This window comes from Heterodontus francisci, unplaced genomic scaffold, assembly GCF_036365525.1.
Source record: "Heterodontus francisci isolate sHetFra1 unplaced genomic scaffold, sHetFra1.hap1 HAP1_SCAFFOLD_279, whole genome shotgun sequence".
NCBI classification, from domain to species: Eukaryota; Metazoa; Chordata; class Chondrichthyes; order Heterodontiformes; family Heterodontidae; genus Heterodontus; species Heterodontus francisci.
In genome coordinates, this window is record NW_027141885.1 from 774,569 (window position 1) to 780,624 (window position 6,056).

Sequence of the window (6,056 nt, forward strand, 5' to 3'; positions counted from 1 at the left end):
AGTCCATCTACATTCAGTTCATTTTCTGTAATCTGTCCACCCAGTCTTCAATTCTGCCTCTGTCTTCATTACTCCATCTGTCGTCAGTTCTATTTCTGTCATCAGTTCACCCTGTCTTCAGTCCTCCCTCTGACTTCAGTTCTCTCTGTCGACAGTCTCCCTCTGACTTTAGATCTCTCTGTGTCTTCAGTCCACCCTTTCATCATTTCTCCCTCTGTCTTCATTACTCCATCTGCATTCGGTTCACTTTCTGTGATCAGCGCACAAGGTCTTCATTTCTCCCTCTGTCTTCATTACTCCATCTGTCGTCAGTTCTATTTCTGTCATCAGTTCACCCTGTCTTCAGTTCTCCCTCTGACATCAGTTTTCGCTATGTCGACAGACTCCCTCTGACTTTAGATCTCTCTGTGTCTTCAGTTCACACTATCTTCATTTCTCCCTCTGTCCTCATTACTCCATCTGCATTCAGTTCTCTTTCTGTGATCAGTTCACCCTGCATTCAGTTCTCCCTCTGAGTTCAGTTTTCTCTCTGTCGACAGTCACCCTCTGACTTTAGATCTCTTTTTGTCTTCAGTCCACCCTTTCTTCATTTCTCCCTCTGTCTTCATTACTCCATCTGCATTCAGTTCTCTTTCTGTGATCAGTCCACCCTTTCTTCAGTTCTCCCTCTGTTTTCATTACTACATCTGCATTCAATTCTCTTTCTGTGATCAGTTCACCCTGCCTTCAGTTCTCCCTCTGACTTCAGCTCTCTCTCTGTCGCCAGTCTCCCTCTGACTTTAGATCTCTCTGTGTCTTCAGTCCAAACTTTCTTCATTTCTCCCTCTGTCTTCATTACTCCATCTGCATTCAGTTCTCTTTCTGGGATCAGTCCACCGTTTCTTCATTTCTCCCTCTGTCTTCATTACTCCATCTGCATTCAGTTCTCTTTCTGTTATCGGTCCACCCTTTCTTCATTTCTCCCTCTGTCTTCATTACTCCATCTGCATTCAGTTCTCTTTCTGGGATCAGTCCACCGTTTCTTCATTTCTCCCTCTCTCCTCATTACTCCATCTGCATTCAGATCTCTTTCTGTGATCAGTTCATCCTGTCTTCAGTCTTCTCTCTGTCTTCATTACTCCATCTGTCTTCAGTTCTCTTTTTGTGATCAGTTCACCCTGTCTTCAGTCCTCCCTCTGACTTCAGTTCTCTCTGTCGACGGTCTCCCTCTGACTTTATTAGATTAGAGATACTACACTGAAACAGGCCCTTCGGCCCACCGAGTCTGTGCCGAACATCAACCACCCATTTATACGAATCCTACATTCCTACCAAACATCCCCACCTGTCTCTGTATTACCACACCACCTACCTATACTAGTGACAATTTATAATGGCCAACTTACCTACTGCAAGTCTTTTGGCTTGTGGGAGGAAACCGGAGCAACAGGAGAAAATCCACGCAGACACAGGGAGAACTTGCAAACTCCACACAGGCAGTACCCGGAATCGAACCCGGGTCCCTGGAGCTGTGAGGCTGCGGTGCGAACCACTGCGCCACTGTGCCACCCATATATCTCTCTGAGTCTTCAGTCTGCCCTTTCTTCAGTTCTCCCTCTGACTTCAGCTCTCTCTCTGTCAACAGTCTCCCTCTGACTTTAGATCTCTCTGTGTCTTCAGTCCACCCTTTCTTCATTTCTCCCTCTGTCTTCATTACTCCATCTGCATTCGGTTCACTTTCTGTGATCAGTCCACCCGGTCTTCATTTCTCCCTCTGTCTTCATTACTCCATCTGTCGTCAGTTCTATTTCTGTCATCAGTTCACCCTGTCTTCAGTTCTCCTCTGACATCAGTCTTCTCTCGGTCGCCAGACTCCCTCTGACTTTAGATCTCCCTGTTTCTTCAGTCCACACTATCTTCATTTCTCCCTCTGTCCTCATTACTAGATTTGCATTCAGTTCTCTTTCTGTGATCAGTTCACCCTGCCTTCAGTTCTCCCTCAGTCTTCAGTTTTCTCTCTGTCGACAGTCACCCTCTGACTTTAGATCTCTTTTTGTCTTCAGTCCACCCTTTCTTCATTTCGCCCTCTGTCTTCATTACTCCATCTGCATTCAGTTCTCTTTCTGTGATCAGTCCACCCTTTCTTCAGTTCTCCCTCTGTTTTCATTACTCCATCTGCATTCAGTTCTCTTTCTGTGATCAGTTCACCCTGCCTTCAGTTCTCCCTCTGACTTCAGCTCTGTCTCTGTCGACAGTCTCCCTCTGACTTTAGATCTCTCTAAGTCTTCAGTCCACCCTTTCTCCATTTCTCCCTCTGTCTTCATTACTCCATCTGCATTCAGTTCTCTTTCTGGGATCAGTCCACCGTTTCTTCATTTCTCCCTCTGTCTTCTTTACTCCATCTTCATTCAGTTCCCTTTCTGTGATCAGTCCACCCTTTCTTCATTTCTCCCTCTGTCTTCATTACACCATCTGCATTCAGTTCTCTTTCTGCGATCAGTCCACCATTTCCCATTTCTCCCTCTTTCTTCATTACTCCATCTGTCTTCAGTTCTCTTTTTGTGATGAGTTCACCCTGTATTCAGTTCTCCCTCTGACTTCAGTTCTCTCTGTCGACCGTCTCCCTCTGACTTTATAACTCTCTGTGTCTTCAGTCCAACCTTTCTTCAGTTCTCCCTTTGACTTCAGCTCTCTCTCTGTCAACATTCTCCCTCTGACTTTAGATCAATCTGTGTCTTCAGTCCACCCTTTCTTCATTTCTCCCTCTGTCTTCATTACTCCATCTACATTCAGTTCACTTTCTGTGATCAGTCCACCCTGTCTTCATTTCTGCCTCTGTCTTCATTACTCCATCTGTCGTCAGTTCTATTTCTGTCATCAGTTCCCCGGTCTTCAGTTCTCACTCTGACTTCAGTTTTCCCTATGTCGACAGTCACAATCTGACTTTAGATCACTTTTTGTCTTCAGTGAACCCTTTCTTCATTTCTCACTCTCTCCTCATTACTCCATCTGCATTCAGTTCTCTTTCTGTGATCAGATCACCCTGCCTTCAGTTCTCCCTCTGACTTCAGTTTTCTCTCTGTCGACAGTCACCATCTGACTTTAGATCACTATTTGTCTTCAGTGAACCCTTTCTTCATTTCTCACTCTGTCCTCATTACTCCATGTGCATTCAGTTCTCTTTCTGTGATCAGTTCAACCTGCCTTCAGTTCTCCCTCTGACTTCAGTATTCCCTCTGTCGACAGTCACCCTCTGACTTTAGATGTCTTTTTGTCTTCAGTCCACCCTTTCTTCATTTCTCCCTCTGTCTTCATTACTCCATCTGCATTCAGTTCTCTTTCTGTGATAAGTCCACCCTTTCTTCTGTTCTCCCTCTGTTTTCATTACTCCATCTGCATTCAGTTCTCTTTCTGTGATCAGTTCACCCTGCCTTCAGTTCTCCCTCTGACTTCAGCTCTCTCTCTGTCGACGCTCTCCCTCTGAATTTAGATCTCTCTGTGTCTTCAGTCGACCGTTTCTTCATTTCTCCCTCTGTCTTCATTACTCCATCTGCATTCAGTTCTCTTTCTGGGATCAGTCCACCGTTTCTTCATTTCTCCCTCTGTGTTCATTACTCCATCTACATTCATTTCACTTTCTGTGATCAGTCCACCCTGTCTTCATTTCTGCCTCTGTCTTCATTACTCCATCTGTCGTCAGTTATATATCTGTCATCAGTTCACCCTGTCTTCAGTTCTCCCTCTGACTTCAGTTTTCTCTCTGTCGACAGTCACCATCTGACATTGGATTTCTCTGTGTCTTCAGTTCTCCCTTTCTTCATTTCTCCCTCTGTCTTCATTACTCCATCTGCATTCAGTTCTCTTTCTGTGATCAGTCCACCGTTACTTCAGGTCTCCATCTGTCTTCATTACTCCATCTGCATTCAGTTCTCTTTCTGTGATCAGTTCATCCTTTCTTCAATCCTCTCTCTGTCTTCATTACTCCATCTGCATTCAGTACTTTTCTGCGATCAGTCCACCATTTCTTCATTTCTCCCTCTGTCTTCATTACTCCATCTGCATTCAGTTCTCTTTCTGTGATCAGTTCACCTTGTCTTCAGTTCTCCCTCTGACCTCAGTTCTCTCTCTGTCGACAGACTCCCTCTGACTTTAGATCTCTCTGTCTCTTCAGTCCAACCTTTCTTCAGTTCTCCCTCTGACTTCAGCTCTCTCTCTGTCAGCATCTCCCTCTGACTTAAGATCACTCTGTGTCTTCAGTCCACCCTTTCTTCATTTCTCCCTCTGTCTTCTTTACTCCATCTTCATTCAGTTCCCTTTCTGTGATCAGTCCACCCTTTCTTCATTTCTCCCTCTGTCTTCATTACACCATCTGCATTCAGTTCTCTTTCTGCGATCAGTCCACCATTTCCCATTTCTCCCTCTTTCTTCATTACTCCATCTGTCTTCAGTTCTCTTTTTGTGATGAGTTCACCCTGTATTCAGTTCTCCCTCTGACTTCAGTTCTCTCTGTCGACCGTCTCCCTCTGACTTTATAACTCTCTGTGTCTTCAGTCCAACCTTTCTTCAGTTCTCCCTTTGACTTCAGCTCTCTCTCTGTCAACATTCTCCCTCTGACTTTAGATCAATCTGTGTCTTCAGTCCACCCTTTCTTCATTTCTCCCTCTGTCTTCATTACTCCATCTACATTCAGTTCACTTTCTGTGATCAGTCCACCCTGTCTTCATTTCTGCCTCTGTCTTCATTACTCCATCTGTCGTCAGTTCTATTTCTGTCATCAGTTCCCCGGTCTTCAGTTCTCACTCTGACTTCAGTTTTCCCTATGTCGACAGTCACAATCTGACTTTAGATCACTTTTTGTCTTCAGTGAACCCTTTCTTCATTTCACACTCTCTCCTCATTACTCCATCTGCATTCAGTTCTCTTTCTGTGATCAGATCACCCTGCCTTCAGTTCTCCCTCTGACTTCAGTTTTCTCTCTGTCGACAGTCACCATCTGACTTTAGATCACTATTTGTCTTCAGTGAACCCTTTCTTCATTTCTCACTCTGTCCTCATTACTCCATGTGCATTCAGTTCTCTTTCTGTGATCAGTTCAACCTGCCTTCAGTTCTCCCTCTGACTTCAGTATTCCCTCTGTCGACAGTCACCCTCTGACTTTAGATGTCTTTTTGTCTTCAGTCCACCCTTTCTTCATTTCTCCCTCTGTCTTCATTACTCCATCTGCATTCAGTTCTCTTTCTGTGATAAGTCCACCCTTTCTTCTGTTCTCCCTCTGTTTTCATTACTCCATCTGCATTCAGTTCTCTTTCTGTGATCAGTTCACCCTGCCTTCAGTTCTCCCTCTGACTTCAGCTCTCTCTCTGTCGACGGTCTCCCTCTGAATTTAGATCTCTCTGTGTCTTCAGTCCACCGTTTCTTCATTTCTCCCTCTGTCTTCATTACTCCATCTGCATTCAGTTCTCTTTCTGGGATCAGTCCACCGTTTCTTCATTTCTCCCTCTGTGTTCATTACTCCATCTACATTCATTTCACTTTCTGTGATCAGTCCACCCTGTCTTCATTTCTGCCTCTGTCTTCATTACTCCATCTGTCGTCAATTATATTTCTGTCATCAGTTCACCCTGTCTTCAGTTCTCCCTCTGACTTCAGTTTTCTCTCTGTCGACAGTCACCATCTGACATTGGATTTCTCTGTGTCTTCAGTTCTCCCTTTCTTCATTTCTCCCTCTGTCTTCATTACTCCATCTGCATTCAGTTCTCTTTCTGTGATCAGTCCACCGTTACTTCAGGTCTCCATCTGTCTTCATTACTCCATCTGCATTCAGTTCTCTTTCTGTGATCAGTTCATCCTTTCTTCAATCCTCTCTCTGTCTTCATTACTCCATCTGCATTCAGTACTCTTTCTGCGATCAGTCCACCATTTCTTCATTTCTCCCTCTGTCTTCATTACTCCATCTGCATTCAGTTCTCTTTCTGTGATCAGTTCACCTTGTCTTCAGTTCTCCCTCTGACCTCAGTTCTCTCTCTGTCGACAGACTCCCTCTGACTTTAGATCTCTCTGTCTCTTCAGTCCAACCT